Source organism: Dermacentor albipictus, unplaced genomic scaffold (genome assembly GCF_038994185.2).
Source record: "Dermacentor albipictus isolate Rhodes 1998 colony unplaced genomic scaffold, USDA_Dalb.pri_finalv2 scaffold_11, whole genome shotgun sequence".
Taxonomy (NCBI): Eukaryota; Metazoa; Arthropoda; class Arachnida; order Ixodida; family Ixodidae; genus Dermacentor; species Dermacentor albipictus.
In genome coordinates, this window is record NW_027225565.1 from 15726149 (window position 1) to 15743360 (window position 17212).

At 48.6% G+C, this 17212-nt stretch overlaps 1 protein-coding gene across 1 annotated transcript in view; it reads left to right on the plus strand.

Moving 5' to 3' along the window:
* Positions 1–17212, plus strand: part of tok (tolkin) — an 897857-nt gene that overhangs the window by 552745 nt on the left and 327900 nt on the right. The window lies entirely within an intron of this gene.

Genomic DNA, 17212 nt, shown 5'->3' on the forward strand with positions numbered 1-17212 from the left:
ATAACACACACGCACACACGTACACACGAACTGTTTCTGTGGGCACTGTCACGCAGCCTGCAAATGCGTTCTGAACTAGTGTCACGCAGTGTCACCGTACAATGCTACGTCACACAGTGCACAGCCACAATTTGTCAGAAAGTCCCGTGTCTTTTAAGAACCGCAGCAGCGCCTTCATAGCGGATCGCGCTGATGTTCGCGTAGGCCAGTTTTCAAGGATGTTGTTTTCTGTTATTGGGCGCTTGTCCAGTTTGTCTAGGATGGCTGAGAGGACTGGTATTTGCGGGTTGAAATGAGGGCACTCAAAAAGAAGGTGCGCAGTTGTTTCATTGCGGCGGCAGAAGTCACAAAGTGGCCTGTTGGCCATCCGATAAGAAAGGAGTACGCATTTTAAAATGCTACTCCAAGCCATATAGACGGACTGGAAGGGTGCAGTCACATCGTGGAAGATCGGGCGGAATACGAAGCCGTAAATTAGGGTCCAGGGTATGAATGCTTGCACTTGTGAACTCGGATGAATTTCATTGAGCTAACGTCAGTTCACGCGCAAGTACGGAAAGTTTTTCACAGCGTCGGCTGTCGAAAGAGGAATGGCAACGCAGTTGGCGCCGTCATGGGCAGATCGGGCAGCTGCGTCTGCTCGATCATTGCTATGTATGCCACAGTGACTAGGCAACCATTGACATATTATATCCCGTCCTTCGTCAACTAGTCGATGGTGGACTTCTCTGATCTCTGCGACGAGCTGCTGATGTGGTCCATGGCGCAGTGCTGCAAGTACACTCTGTAGGGCTGCCTTGGAATCACAGAAGACTGACCATGCATGGGGTGGTTCCTCCTGAATGAAATGAAGAGGCGCACGCGGGGCTACCAGTTCAGCAGCTGTCGTTGATGATACATGTGGCGTTTTTGACTGTATTTTGACGGATCTCGTTGGTATCACCACAGCAGCAGCTGAACTTGCCGATGTGACTGAGCCATCGATGTAAACGTGTACGCGGCCACTGTGAACCTCATGTAAAATCGCTTATGTGGCCTGCTTCAGGGCAAACGACGGCACGTTAGCTTTCTTCGTGATTCCTGGGATGGTGAGGCGTATTTCAGGTGTGTGCAGGCGCCATAAAGGTGAGGATAGTCTTGCTGCAGGCATGTGGTTCGATGGCAATGAGATGCGATGGGCAACAACTATACGACTGAAATTTGCGTGTGGCCTTTCTGCGGGCAGAGCGGCAAGATGGTGAGAAGGTAGTCGGGCAGCGTGCCGAATATGCACCCTAAGAGCCTTGGTTGCCAAGTACGTTGATATTCGGTGATCTCGGGCTATGACAATCGTTGCCGCTGTAGACGCACTCCTCGGAAGACCGAGACACGTCCTTAGGGCTTGAGCTTGTAGTCCCTGGAGTACACGCAGGTTTGTTTTGCAGGTGTTACCAAGCACAGGGAGGCTGTATCTTGCGAAACCGAGGAACAAGGCGTTATAAAGCTGCAGCATTGACCGCATCGATGTGCCCTATGACTTATCGCCGAGAAATTTGAGGAGATGTATTATTGTCACTAACCTCTTCTTTAGGTATGAAACGTGTGGGACCCATGATAGTTCGTGGTCGATAATTACCCCTAAAAAGCGGTGTTTCCCTGCGTTTGCAATTACTTGCCCATTGACACTTACAGAGCAACGTTTCATTGCCTTCCGAGTGAATGTAACAAGGCAGCATTTCTCTGAAGACAGCTCTAAGTTCTGTTTTCGCAAGTACAGTGATGTTAACGTAGCTGCCTTTTGAAGCCTTGCTCGTACCTGCAGTCGTGTTACAGCAGGCCCCCAAATGCAGATGTCGTCGGCATAGATTGATACTTGAATTGTGCTGGGCAAGCATCTGACTAGGCCAACGGGCACTAATTTTAATAGCGTCGAGCTCAACACTCTGCCTTGCGGTACTCCACGGAAAGTTTGGTGTTGAGTCGTGGAGCCATCCTCGGTTATCACGAAGAAATGCCTGTCGCTCAAATAACTGCGCAGCCACTGATAAATGCGACCACCGATTCTGGCTTCAATCAGAGCCTCTATAATGGCCTAATGTGCTATATTATCATAGGCGCCTTTTATGTCAAGGAATAGTGCCGCAGTGAGTTGTTTCAGTTGTTTTTGATGTTGAACAAACGTGACCAAATCGATGACATTAGCTATTGATGAGCGCCCACGATGGAAGCCCGCCATAGGATCTCGGTACTGTTAGAGTTGTCGGACGATCCCACCGCTGTCAACCAGATGTAGGAGTCGTCGGACGATCTCCCCGCTGCAACCATTTGACGGAGTTGAAGGTCGTAGAGAGGAACTCGGTGAACAGGATTTATTTACATTATTTACATCTTAGAGAAGACATACATCGACTGTCTAGCGTAACTCCCATATGGAGCCCGCAAGACTAGCATACAGCAAACAGCTTGCGAGCACACAGCTCACGAGTACATTTCTAGCAAGACAACGAGCACACGCTAGCAGCCGACAATCGCTGTTTATAAGCACTCCACTCGACGTCATAGTTCGACGTCATTGAAGATGACCCGCCCTTTTGGAGGAGGCGGGCTCACATACACGTGCTGCACAGGATTCAGTGCCGCACAGGTTTCAGTGCTATCTCGAGGGCCGATGACCTTTGTAGAACAGCCGTCGCCTCTAAATTCCAGAGCGGACCTCGCACAGGGGCCTCCACCGCGGTCCATTGTCTGGCGTCTCGAAAAGCGCATGGGAAGGAGCCTTCGTCGGCTTTCCCGCGGCAACTCCGCCACCCGTGGCAGATCAGGTCCACGTTGTTGTGTTGCGCACAAAGCCTGCTTCGTCGAACGCTTCCTAGCTGAAGCGACGGAGTGTGGAGGATGCGCGCATTGTTTCCGACACAAAGTAGACTTAGTCACGCCGTGGCTAGAGGTTGGCGGCGGCGTTCCAAGATGAGATTGCCACCGCTGGCGTAAATGGCTGGCAAACTTGCACTGCAGCTGGCCGTCCTTAACAGTACATGTTGTAATTTTCCAGTTACCATTCCAGGCGCGTCAAAATCATTCTTTCCATTAGTTTCCCCATGCCACTGGCCAGAGCGATGGGGTGGTGCGATGACAAATCTAAGGGTGATTTGCCAGGTTTGAGAAGTGGAACCAAGCGGCTGCATTTCCATTCACGTGGAACGAGACCGTTGCGCCAAGACTCGTTGCAATGGTTTCAGCATGATTCATGCTTTCTGCCCATGATTGGCAAGCGCCGCATTGGTAAAGCCGTGCGGCTCAAGTGACGAAGAGCGCCTGCCAGTAGCCAGTGCCCCTTCATGCTCCTCCACCGAAAACATTACATACATGCGGGAATCCCGAGGCACAGGAGTGGCACATGGTGTAAGCGCGGGTTGGGGTTGCAAGCTGGCAACTCTTGAGCAAAACTCCTCAGTAATGTCAATTTCTCTGCGACCTTGGTGCAAAGCGAGAGATTTGAAAGGAGCACGCTGTTGCGGTGATACGCGAAGTCCACGCATGGTTCTCCATATCTGAGATAATCGCTGACGTGGATCCAACGACTCACAGAAACGTTTCCATCTTTGAGATTGTAGTGCATCAATGCGGCGTTGAATCTTCTTTTGCACCCGCCTTGCCTCTCTGATCATGGATGTATTCAGTTCTCGTGTATCTTCTTTCAACCCGTCGGCGAATTGCTCGTAGTCGCTGCAGTTCGGCTTCAAATTTTTCATATTTCGGGAAAGGCTGAAAACCGCGTGTAGCCTCTTGAATGGCTTCTTGAATTTCGTGTTCCAGACTTGAATGCTTCCCTTGCTGACATACTTCCTCCATGTGCGACCGAAACTCCGACCAGTCAATTCGCCGGAGTGTCCTGGAGTAGCATGTAAATAGTCCCTTGATATTTAGGTATGTGGGATTATGGTCGCTTCCATGTGATTCGATGTCTGGAAACCATTGCACGTTTTTTTCAAGACGCCGAGGAACCAAGGCCAAGTCTAGGCAGCTGATGTAAGCCTGCGTAAATACGAGGTCTGTTGGAAAAGTATCCGATCTTTGGCCGAAGAAAAAAAAAACTGGCATAACTGGAGCGTTGGAAACCTAATCACTCCCAAAGTAGTCTCCTTGCGATTCTACACTTCTCCCAGTGGTGCTGCCATTGTTGGAAGCATCCGAGAAGGCCTCCTTCGGAAGGGAGTTTAGCTCAGCTGTCGTTGCAGTCATAATGTTCTCTCTTGTCTGAAATCGCGCTCCTTTCAATGGCCTCTTGATCTTGGGAAACAGCCAGAAGTCGAACGGGGACATATCAGGAGAGTAAGGAGCCTGTTGAACAACTGGAGTCTGGTTTTTCGCCAAAAATGTCTGAATCAAGTGCGAGGGATGTGCGGGAGCATTGTCGTGATGGGTGCGGCAATTTCCTGTTGACCACAACTCCGGTCTCTTGCGCCCCACAGCTTCACGTAGGTGACGGAGGACATCCCTGTAGTACTCTTTGGTGATTGTTTGATCCTGTGGTGTGTACTCGGGGTGTACCACACGGCGGGAGTCAAAGAAAGCAGTCAGCATCACTTTGACGTTGCTGCACACTTGGCGGGCCTTCTTTGGTGTTATGGTGTTTTATGCTTTCATTGTGACGACTGGGATTTGGTTTCCGGGTCGTACCCGTACACCCAAGACTCCTCACCATTGATTATGGTGTTCATGAAGTCTGGGTCACTTTTTGTGGAATCCAGCATGTCCTGTGTCCGTGATTGGCACGAATTTCGCCGGAACTCTCTTCATGGCCAAATTTTCGGTCATAATGGAATGTGCAGAAAAAGTGCTGATGCCCACATCTAACACAATTTCTCGGATAGTCACATGACGGTCCCGCATCACCACAGCGTTCACTTCGCCAATGACCTGGCCATTTCGGCATGTTGATGGCCGACCGGAGCGTGGCTCGCTCTCCACCGATGTGCGACCGTCTTTAAACCGGTTGTACCATTCTTTAATCTGTGTACTGCTCATTGCATCGTCACCGAAAGCCGTCTGAATCTTCCGAATGGTTTTCACTTGGCTGTTGCCCAGTTTCTGGCAAAATTTGATGCAGTAGCGCTGCTCCAGTCGCTCCGCCGTTTTCTTTGCAATAAAAAACCGACGAGAGCACTGTGCACTACCTCACTCAAACGCTGCGCCCAAGTGATTGACGGTATCGGAAGGCGGGAAAATATTCGCGCATGCGCACGAAGGTTCAAGGTCGGCTGATGCAAGCGCGCATGTTTCGTATCCATCAGGTGTTCGCAAAAAAATAATAAAGTCGGATACTTTTCTAACAGACCTCAGTTTGGTATGTGTGCAGGGGACGCCTGTTCTAGTGTAGTCGTTTGGCTCGCATGTTTTCGCAGCTGTCACTTATGATAACGGATAACCGCTTGCCTGCGTACATTTGAGCTTTAATAAGGTTAACGAGATAGCATTTTCCTTTAACAGTGTCGAGATTGCCGACTGCTCGTATGTCGGACTACCACACAGCATTTCAAAAAGGAAACGCAAGCAAGGCAGATGACGATGATTGTTGTGGGGCATGTATACACGCCAAAGGGTGTACATTTGCCTAAGAGTGTTGGAAGTTAAAAAAAATTTAATTGTGGAATTTAGCGTGCCAAAACTGCATAGTGTGCTATGAGGGAATCTGCATCTTAGTGGGCAGATCCGAGAAAATTTTCACCACCGTGGTGATTAACGTGCACCACACGTACGTACACGAGCGCCTTTGCATTCCGCTTCCTTCGGAGTATACGACCGTGCGAAGTCCGGGAATTGAATCAGTGACCTCGCGCTCAGAAGCGCAACACCGTAGCCACTGAGCAACCGCAGCAAGTAACCTTTAGGATGTGATATAAACGACGCCACGTAGAAGCATGCTAGCTATCCTATCGCTTGACTGGAAGCATGCTGGTCAGCTGACCTCCTGGGATGCCCGTACTCTGAAAATGAACTTTGAAACTGGTAGGAATGATGAACTCCCAGAGAAAATTATTTGATTATGCTGAAAGCTGTACTGGAACGCTAGGATAACTCATATGAGCGTGCCTTTTCGAGAACGCGTAACTATCGCCGTATTAATAGAGGCGTCCGAGCTTTGCAGAGGAGGCTGCATGCAGAATCGGGGTGGTCAAGGTATGGGGAGGCCTTATAAAAAAGAAAAAAAAACTAATTAACGCCAGGAAGCGGGTGGCCAGCTTCGTCTCGGGCGGGCATAATATATGCTATATCAGGCCGTAATTCAACGCTGTGGTGCGAAAAGGCTTGCATTATAAATTGAGCCCGATTTCCTCGCACTACCATGTCCTCTCCGCGCGTATTTTAATAGCCCGAGGCGCACCACGAGAACACGGTGGTGTGACGTCTTTTCTCTCTTACATTTGTGTACTGTCTGGCATGGGGGTGTTTCTTATTGCAGCATTCGCGGCGTTCATAATTGCTTAGAAACGCGGCACAGCGGCGTTTATTGAGCACCGGTTTACTTGTACTACATCGCTACAGCGTGTGTTAAGCTGCAGGGCGAGTATTCATCTAGTTTGTAAAGTTACTTGAAGTTTGTTTGTATCGACAATGGGACACTGCAAGGAAAGCCTGATAATTGCAATGTCTGATACGTACCTAACGCAACGGAGAGGTTGCTTACGGCTAGTTCGTTGGCGCCATATCTATAAAAAAGTTATTTTGATCCGCCCAACCATAGAAACAATGAAACCGAAGACAGCGCATAAATGTAGCGGATTTTGGCAACGGCGTCCGAAAAATGAGAAAGCATGTGCAACAATCAGACGCGCGAAGGGACCTCTTAGAAAGCAAATAGCGCCAACCGTTCTGCACCCTCCAACCGCTGCCCTCTTGTCCAATTTCGCGCGCCCGCGTGTGCCACTTTACTATATTCTTCATTTCTATACGCGTATTGAACCGCGTCTCAAGAGCGGTCTGTAAGAGTCGTCAACCTCAGGCAGACGGTTCTTTTTCTCCCTCTTTCGTGCACGAATGCCGGACTCGTTTAACCGCTGTAAGGATTGGGGGCTCAATCCCACCGTTCGTAACCAGCGCTCAAGATTGGAGTCGGGCATGAATTAGATGGTAGCTGACCCATGCCGTCGTCCAACGTGTCCACGCTGAGGACGTTGATGAAGGGAAGGGCTGCTTCTCATTGAGAACGAGGAATATGGGTTTATTTACAGTATCTACATAAGGACGTTGCAGTTCATCAGTCTAGCATGACTGCGAGAGAAAGTACACTGAGCGGCCGCACAACAGCAGTTTATAAACACTCGGTCCTCCCTCGATCCCAAGGTGAGGGAAACGTTCGACCAGTCATCGTAAACAAGTCTCCTCTCCGAGCGAGGGATTACACACACACACTTCCACACAGATTCACGGTCCTCAACCGACGTCAGACGGACTACGTAGAACTCGGGGCTTTACGTCAGGAAAGGTGAAGATACGGGCTTAAAAGTTCCATATTCTCGTGTTTTTCATCTACGTAGGAAAAAACTACGCTAGGTTTTCCGCAGTTCACACCGATATGTCCCAGTTTGTGGCACTTATAGCAGCGGATCGGTCTAAAAGATTCGAATTTTCTTTTCTGCTCTTTTTTTACAGTTTCGCCGTTAGGTTTCTCCTGGCTCTTTTCTGCGGGCTTTTCCTCCACGTCTACAGGCTATGATCGTCTAGTCTGCGAACCCGTTTTGAACGGAAATGGTTTCCACGATCCATTTCGACCGTCCTGATTTCCTTCCTCGGCGTTCAACTTTCTACGCGTTGCGTACTCTTCAGCTAATTCAGCCGCCCCTTTCACAGTGCTTACATTCCCTCTGTCTTGCACCCACAGCTTCACAGATGCTGGGATGCTTTTGTAAAACTGCTCTAGACACATGCATTCACTGATCCTGTCTCTGCTCTCGTACGCCTCCGCGCTTTGAGGCCACTCGACTAGGTTGGCCTTTACGACGTATGCAAACTCCGGATACCTCTCGCTATCTTCCTTGCCTATGTTCCTAAACCTTTGCTGTAAAGCTTCGGCTGAAAGGCAGTATTTCTTCAGGAGACTAGCCTTAACTTTCGCATAATCATATGCATCCTGTGCACTGAGTCTGGCGATTACTTCCGCCGCCTCACACGGCAACATAGGCAGCAACGGCTGTGACCATGTACTCGGACCAAAGTTCATCTTCTCGCAAGTCCTTTCAAAATTGCTTAGGAACAAGCCTATGTCGGTCCCGAGCTCAAATGGCTTTAATAGCCTGTCCATGCGGTATGATTCTGCCTCACTTGATCGTCTCAGAGCCCCTTAACTTCCTTGAGACAACTCCAAATGTTTGCTTTCAAGTTAAAGTTGCATTTTTCTGAACTCGCGATCTTTATCACGTTCCCCGCTCTCTCTGTCCCGTTCTTTTCTGTCCCATTCTTCTTTCTCCCGTTCTTCTCTCTCTCTGTCCCGTTTCTCTCTTTTTTCAGAAGTTCCACCCACATTTCAATTTCTTCCTCACTGGCCTGTTCAGAAATTATCTCCAATAATTCCGCTTTTAGCTTTCTTTGCGTACATCTGGGCCCAGTTCCTAACCAACAATCAACAATTCGTCTCTCAGCAGTGTCCTTAACTCCATGATTGCTGCTTTACTGCCTTGGTCCTGCTCGCTAAACCTAGCTAACACTCAACAATCTAGCTTCACAACTGTTCTAAAGAGAACAACCACAAAATGAAGCCTAGAGAGTCAAAGCAAGAACCAAGCACTCACCGCAGACACAGGAGCACGTCGCGAAGTCCATCCCACCGCTGGCACCAGTTGTTAGGATTGGGGGGCTCAATCCCACCGCTGCCACCAGTTGTAAGGATTGGGGACTCAATCCCACCGTTCGTAACCAGTTGTGAATATTGGAACCGAGCATGAATTAGATGGTAGCTGGCCTATGCCGTCTTCCAACTTATCCACGCTGAGGACGTTGTTGAAGGGAAGGACTGTTTCTCATCGAGAACGGGGAATATGGGTTTATTTACAGTATCTGCATAAGGACGTTGCAGTTCAGCAGTCTAGCATGACTGCGAGAGAAAGTACACTGAGCGGTCACACAACTGCTGTTTATAAACACTCGGTCCTCCCTTGATCCCAAGGTGAGGGAAACGTTCGACCAGTCATCGTAAACAAGTCTCCTCTCTGCGCGAGGGATTACACACACACACTTCCACACAGGTTCACGGTCCTTAAACGACGTCAGACGGACTTCGTAGAACTAGGGGGTTTACGTCAGGAAAGGTGCCTTTTATTCCCCGAGCTGACCCCCGCAGCGCGGCCGGTTGCCCATTGTCTTGCGTCTTGAACGGTGCGTTGGAATGGTCCCCGAACTACGTTCCCTCGGGGACTCCCCCTGCCGCGGCAGACCGGGTAGGCGGTGTCGTGTTCACGCACAAAGCCTGCTTCGTCGAACTCACCTTGGCTCCAGCGACGGAGAATCGAGGACGCGCGCATTTTTCTCCACACACAGTCGACTTAGTCACGCCGTGGCTAGAGGTTTGCGGTGGCATTCCAGGAAAGTTGACGCCGCTGTCGCAACTGGCTGGCAAAACTTGCACCTCAGCTGGGCCGTTCTTAACACCGCACGTTCTTAATTCCGTAATTCCGTTCTTAACACCTCTCGTTCAATACGTACACGCGCTCTCATGTGCACGCTTTCTTGTTCCTCGGTGTCTGGCGATGTTGTTTATTCAAACGTTTGCCCACGCGTGTCTCGCCGTAAGTTTTCTTCTCGACTCGATGTATACGTCTCGTCCTGCGTCGCGTGCACCATATACGCGAAGGAGGGCGGGGGAGCTTCCAGATTCAGTCTAGCTTCGACCGCGGCTTCCTGGTTTCGTTCAACATCCTTTTGTCGATTCTATACTGTTCGAAATCTGCAAAGTCAATAACGACTCCTGTGTCTGTTGCGCTGTTTCCTTCAAACACTTTTTTTCGCGCCACTGTTGTTGGTATACACGCCGAAGCGCTGGGTCTTTTCTGTGCGAGAGACTCCGTGATCACGAAGCGTGGAAGACACCGTGAGTATAAACAAAGCCTAACGTCGAGTTTATCTATCCTCAGTGTAGTGTGGAGCGGAAGTAAAATTCTGGCGTCGATTCGCCGAATGTAGCTTGCAGAAAAGCTGAAACTGCACTGCCGAATTTCTTTACGTCAGCATGCGCCTCTGACGTAAGCGCGTCGGCGCGTGGGTGTCGGCTTTGCACAGTGACCTGCACTCTCTCCCTTCAAGAAAATATTTTTCCTTCTAGCGGTGAGCTTTTCCTTAAACGCACGGCTGCTCTGTTGCTGCGAGATTTTCTCAGCAACATCGCATTTCCTGATCCGTATTGTTCAATATATGATTTGGCACTGTTATATGTGCCTGGCTTGTAAAAAAATAAAAGAATAAAAAGTGAATTTGCCTTCTCCCTGCGACCATCGCAGTGAGTAATGTAAAAAATATGACAGCTATAACCTCACCTGGTCACTTCCAGCGCCTGCTTTATGGCAAAGCACAAGCCTTTCAGATTGGCTTCCATTAATCACTGGGGAAGTGCGATGTGGACATGAAGAGGACTTCGCATTTTTTCTTGACAAGCCAAGCAGGTAACGGTGCCGGGTGTTATATTGAGCGACTGGGCCCTTAAAATCCGATCTTCGTGCTAAATTTGAGCAAGGATACAGCACCGTTAAGTGCATAATATTTGCAAAGTTCTGAAGGGAAATAATGCATGTAACTGTATAGGGACCAAGCGCCGGCTCTCCTCCAACGCCACCTGTATCTGAGATTCCGTCCGTGGTATGGTACCTGGACGACTCTTTCGAGGAGAAATACTGGACTCACGACGTGATCAGCGTCTCTTCCTGTGGCGTTAAAGGTTGTAGAGCTCTTAAGTGGCTGCTAATATTTAACAAAGCTGCCACCCGCGCGACTGCTTGCATGTTTGCGAGATCAAGATGCGCGAGGGAAATATCGAATGTAGCGCCAATCAAAGGAATCAGAGTGCCTGAAAGGAGAAATATAATAATATATAATAATATTTGGGGTTTTACGTGCCAAAACCACTTTCTGATTATGAGGCACGCCGTAGTGGAGGACTCCGGAAATTTGGACCACCTGGGGTTCTTTAACGTGCACCTAAATCTAAGCACACGGGTATTTTCGCATTTCGCCCCCATCGAAATGCGGCCGCCGTGGAAAGGAGAAAGGCGGGGAGGTTAACCAGAGGGGAATATCTGGTTTACTGCTGTATACGCTGTGGAACAGGCGAGGGGGAGGTGGGAAGATAAGAAGAAAGTAGAGAGAAGGGAATTGAGCACAGACAGACTATTACAGCAGGTCACGGTCACCGCAGACTATCGCATCTTCCGAGCCAAACGCCAACAGGGGACGTAGATAAGCAGGCAAACACCAGCGCTGCAACTAACAACCATTTAATGAAAATCACTGCATACTATACGGTCGACAGATAAATGGTAGAGCATTGTCGTTAACGCCACATTGTTTCCTACAAGAACTCCTCTAGATTGCGCTTCGATTATACCTTTAAGGACAGGGTGTTTGTAGTTGATCCGCTCTTATTGTTAGCAGTAATGGCAGCAGGATAATATTCATGACACTGTGGCCGTATTCAGATGGGGCCCTAATGCAAGAACACTCGTGTTCCGCGCTTTTGTGGAAAATCAAGTGCTGCGAATTTATCCAGAGCCCTCAGCAGCAGCGTCTCTTCGGTTCATTTGGCATATTACGCCGTAACAATCAATCATTGTTTCAAACACGATGCCTTACGATAGTTGCTTGCTAGCAAGCCTACGCTGTCACGAGTGGTAGCACATGTTGATTCCGGCTTTGACACTTTCGTCGGTAGCAATACCAAACGTATTGAACCGAAAGCGTGTTCGCGCGTCTATAATATTATTATTATACGCTAATCGATGCTTAGGTACTAGCAAAAATAGCGAACGGACGACACCCTTGTCGCAGTTTGATCCCCTATGTACGCTGCTCTCCGCTGTCGACGACAGTCCTTTCAAACCTCGCGTATAGCGAAACGGGGGTGACGTGTTTAAACGGCAAGCGATGGACGTTTTAATCACGCTGTCAGCGCGAACCGAGACTTCTCCCACGGGATCGGGGCCGTGTCGGCGGAACCGCCATTTATGAGTGGCAATGATATAATGCGAGAGAACGCCGGTGTCGAAGGCAAAAAGAGTGGGCTGCGTGGAAAGAAGGAAGAAGTGAACGTATATATAGATCATAAAGTTTATGAGAGAGCGCTGGGTTCGCTCATCTCGCAGAGTTTCAATAGCGCCAGTCCTAACCGCGATATGTAGAGATTGGCACTTTCGATTTTCCTCCGTACATGTCAGATTCATCGTGCTGTGTGTCGCTAGCTACGACAATGGAATATTTCTGCGAGTCTTCCGACGTTTTCACCGCTTAGCGAAGAAGTACCGGGTTATTGAAAAGCATGTAGGCCATAAGAAAACGACGTTAAGGTGTTTTGCAAGTGCGAATTCACATATCTTTAGGTCGCCGCCGAAAGCATCAGAATTGTGGGAATCTACACGTGAACGCTTTAAACTAACTAACTTAGACATAACGTTGCAGCTGTGGAATTGAAACCCTCTAGTGAGCAGTCATGTTTGGTTCAATCCAGTTTCGAGATATTCGTACACAAGCTCTACCACAAAAAGCACTGGGCTCGATATGGGTTCTTCTTTTCTTCCTCGATCGCAGTGCGTGATAGTTAAGGCAAATAAGTGTAGCGACAAATATATTTGGCACATGTTTGCAGTCAAACATCTCAAAATTACAGAGAGAACTAGTTTAATGGAAGCTGTCAATTTTCTCTCTCGAATGTACCTACTAAGTGGACATGGTTTGAGCGCACTCACTGGCTTCAGTTCCGGGATTGAAACGTGTTCAGTTAAGTAAATAGTCTTTCTAATGGCCACCAGAGCGAATAAAAATGTCGCCGAAAGAAGTATTAAAATTAAATTATGGGGCTTTACATGCCAAAAGCACTTTCTGATTATGAGGCACGCCGCAGTGGAGGACTCCGGAAATTTTGACCACCTGGGGTTCCCTAACGGGCACATAAATCTAAGTACACGTTCGCACTTCTCTCCCATCGAAATGCGACTGCCGTGGCCAGGATTCAATCCCGCGACCTCGTGCTCAGCAGCCCAACACCATAGCCACTGAGCAACCACCGCGGGTACCGAAAGAAGGAAAACTTCGAAATCGTTGCACTGCACAGATATTTTTTTAGCTAACTCTTCGTTATTCTTGCGACAGGTCACGGAAAAATGCCCCCAAAAACACCAAGTTTGGCGTCTGGAGACTTGTACAGATCCCTCAGCAAGTCATGAACTTTGTAAGTCAAGAAAAAGTCAATGTGAAAAGGATCTGAACGAAGATGATGAAACGTCAAACTGTATTTTTTTGCATGATTCTGTGACTTGTTGTATTCCTCAAGCTTTTGCATAAACGCACGGTGTTCCGTGGAATTCTTGATTAACTCTTTCTTTGAAACACTCACGTGTACGTATGTGTCTCGGCATTGATAATTTTTTTTTTTATGTTCGGGCCCGCATTTTCCACGTCCGTCCTCGTTCTACCCTGTTTTACATGTGTGCGCAGAGACCTGCGAACATGTCGTATCAATGTTCAAGCTCATCTCATGTCACCTGGTGAGCTTCTTTTTAGGCGCTGCAACAATTATAAAGCGTGTTTGTCCACGGAATGTGCCCGCATGTTTCACGCATCCCGGTTGGCAGCTCCGTAATGCAGAGCCCTGTTTGAATAAACGATAAACCGGCTGATTCCTGGACCCGCGCTCAGGCGGGCAGTGACGATGTACGACGTGCATGTCCTGTAGGAGAAAGTGCTTTATCAGGTTGAACGCGCGCAAACGTACGAATGATAAGCATGGTGCGATCGTTTCGTTTCCTCACGCCACAGCAAGCCTCCGCCGTACTGAAGCTCATTTTTATCGAGTTCTCTGGATTTCGCAACAACAACAACAACAAACAACAACGAAGTTGTAGTTGCAGCGGTATCACTATATTCGTAATATAGGTGCAACTGAGAAACAAAGAAGTCTCTACCACTTCTACCAACTGTAGGCTGCCGGTACAATGCCAACTGAAAAAGAGTAAGAGTCGTGAGAGTGCAGTGAATGGCGGAGCAAAGTTGGCTCAACGAGTGCGATAAATTAAGGGCAAACGGCGTCAGTTAGATATAGCTAGATTCACAAGAAAGTACCATACTATGGCGGATTCGTCGATGGCAGACTAATTTCGCCTGCAATGGCGGAGGCACATCGACTTCTTTTTCATTCTTCTTTTTTGATTCCAGTGATAACTCGCTTGGTTTGACCGACTCCGGCGTACAAACACGCAGGGCTTCTGTTTCTCATCAGCGAAGAAAAGATTTACATTACGGGTAGCGAACTGGTAACCTGTTCGGTTAACAAACGCCTGGGAAGACATGCTATTCGCTCTCAAGCGTATTGTCCTCTGCCAGGCCTAGAACTTGGTCGTCCAGGACAATGAGAGCTTTTTGCCTGTACATCATGGGAAGGTGGAGCAGAAGTACTAATTGACGATGTTGAAGCAAGAACATCTAAATTATCAATCAGCTGGCGAGTGATCGTGGCCGAAGGCTTGGGTGAGAACGTGTGGTTGTACAGAAGCGCTGTAGCCAAATTTCCACTGGAAGAGATGGGTGCGAGAGAAGCGGACAGTATTTCTTGGCATTTTTACTTTAATTTATATATATGGCTGGACAGGACCAATAAAAGGACAGGAATCCATAACGCTGCTTAGCCTATGCGCGCAAGAGGTCGTATGCAGTCGAATTTCGCGTATGATATACTTAAACCTCACTAACTGGTCGATGTGTGTTGTGTAGGAGTGTATATCGATGGTGGCCGGATGCAGAATTCGGATTCATTTGGGTGTTAAAAAGTAAAGTCCCCAAGTTTCGAGCCCATATAAGCCTTCTCGTTTCCCGATAATGTGACAGAACGAAATGTAGAATTGAGGGCTATACAACATGCAGTGCTTCTCTAAAGCCCGCACGGAAGTCGAATGGATCACTTTAGCGCATACTGTTACGTACACTTAGTGGGCGATGTGGGCATACAACATCCGCCTTTAGGAGCCCGAGGCGGATGATGCCCCCCTTTATCCCCGTCGAGTGATTGATTCGCCGCGTGCGACGTGGCCTGGGAACAGATTAAGCCACCGTCGTGGAAGGACTTCATTGACATCAAGTAAAAAAGGGAAGAAAGGCTATTTTTACCATTCACGCCAAGTCAGTCAAGTCACATGTTTTTGTTTTCTTGCTGCCGTTACTTTTTTTTTGTAATTTTCTGCGCACGCGTGAGCTTGCTTGTATAGTACACGCCTGAACCGGTAGGCTTATGGAATTCGCGTGCAAGGGAGGCCTTCAAAGCCGCGTAGGTTCGCGTGGCAGCCATGGCATGCTTTACAGGGCTCGCACCAGCGCACGGGCGGGTAGATTAACTTGATCCGTGGTTCCGTCGCGATTTTCTTCTTTTTCTTGCTTTCTCGAGTCTTTTTTTTTTCTTCTTTCCTTCTAGGCCGTTCACATACACGCTAGCGCTCGCCCCCTGTCCGGTACCGCACTTCATCATTTACTGTCTCTGCGGCCCTCCTTTGCTTCCGCCCTATCGGAACGGTTTGTGCCTATGTTCTGCTGGTGCAATACCTAGCATGCTGTTTTGGTGCAATGAAGAGGGATAACGTGCGGCAGTGCCCGAGCGCTAAAGCCGCGCGCCACCAGCCATATGTTAACAAAAGAACGAGTTCAGCACGGCACTTAAATACACTCACTTGAACCATGCAGGTTCTCTATAGAGCCAATATGATGCATTTGTGTAGTCGTTCTTGTCTTTCGTCTGTTTTAATATCGTTAGCTGCTTCGTTGTTCTTGCGCTAAACGCTCGACGAAGCTTGTTCGTGTTCACCGTATCGGTGTTTATCATTTTCTTCTGAATAGTTTGTCTGCTTTTTTTTCTTTCTTTCTGTTTTTCATCACTGAGGACTATAATCGGCTCTAAACGCCAAGTGTGGTGGAACGGGTGCCTTGGTATTTGTGCATGCGCTCGTTGCATCGGCTGAACGCCACTGTGCAGTTTATAATTAGGCGCGGCCTAAAGCGACATTGGAAATCGATGAACAGTGAGGGCTTTGTTATGGCCCTGCGCGCGCAGACTTCGCGACGAGAGATGTTTAACTGGGGTTATTTATTATTTTTTTTTTGTCAATTCAACCCGTCCTCTTAGTGCGTGGGTGAGCCTCAAATGAGCGTTACATGCGTGGTTCGTCTCAGTTAACCCTATGGCAGAACAAATTGCTGATGCCTGTGCGAAAGGCTACATGGCTAACTCCTCAGAGCGGCCGAGCTTTCGTGCAAAAAGTTTCAGTGGAGCGTGGCACGTTCAGCCCCGAAAATATGGCGCGTGAGTGTGCGCTGCCAACAAGAGACGCTGCCAGTATATGGATTCCTTCTTTCTTTCGTTCTTTCTTCTGTTGTTTATACGTGGGCCCCATTAACAGTCGCGTCGACAGTGGTGGCCTCCGCCTAAAGCTTTTTTGTCCGGGGCTCTAAGGTTGTGCATGTATAGTTCTAAGCCGTTCTTGCTTTCTGCACTTTTGCCCATTTTCATCTGTAATGATACACCCTTCTATAGCTTCTGTATAGGAACGATATCAACGTGGACGTTTCGATCCTCTCCCGGGTCCTAGGCATGCTGATCCAAACAGAAACTTACGAGAAATACAGTGTACGGGACTCCTCACCAGCAGGTAGTGAAAACGTACTAGCGACAGCTGCGCATCCGCTGGCGACAGCGAAGAACTGTGTTTGCGAGAGGAACGCTGAGGATGACACACACCTCGAGTTTCACCTGGTGCAACATGAGAGTGGGTACACGAACAGATGCGCGTATCACGCTGACGCTTGCGTGGCGAGAGGGTCGCGGAAATCTATTGCCAGTTCCAAATTTCCGGAGTCCTCCACTACGGCGTGCTTCATAATCAGAAAGTGGTTTTGGCACGTAAAACCCCATAATTTAATTTAATTTTAATCTGTTGCCAGTGACGCCTGTATATACGCAGCCAGCCTGAATATCGAATTCGTTTCTGCTATTCGT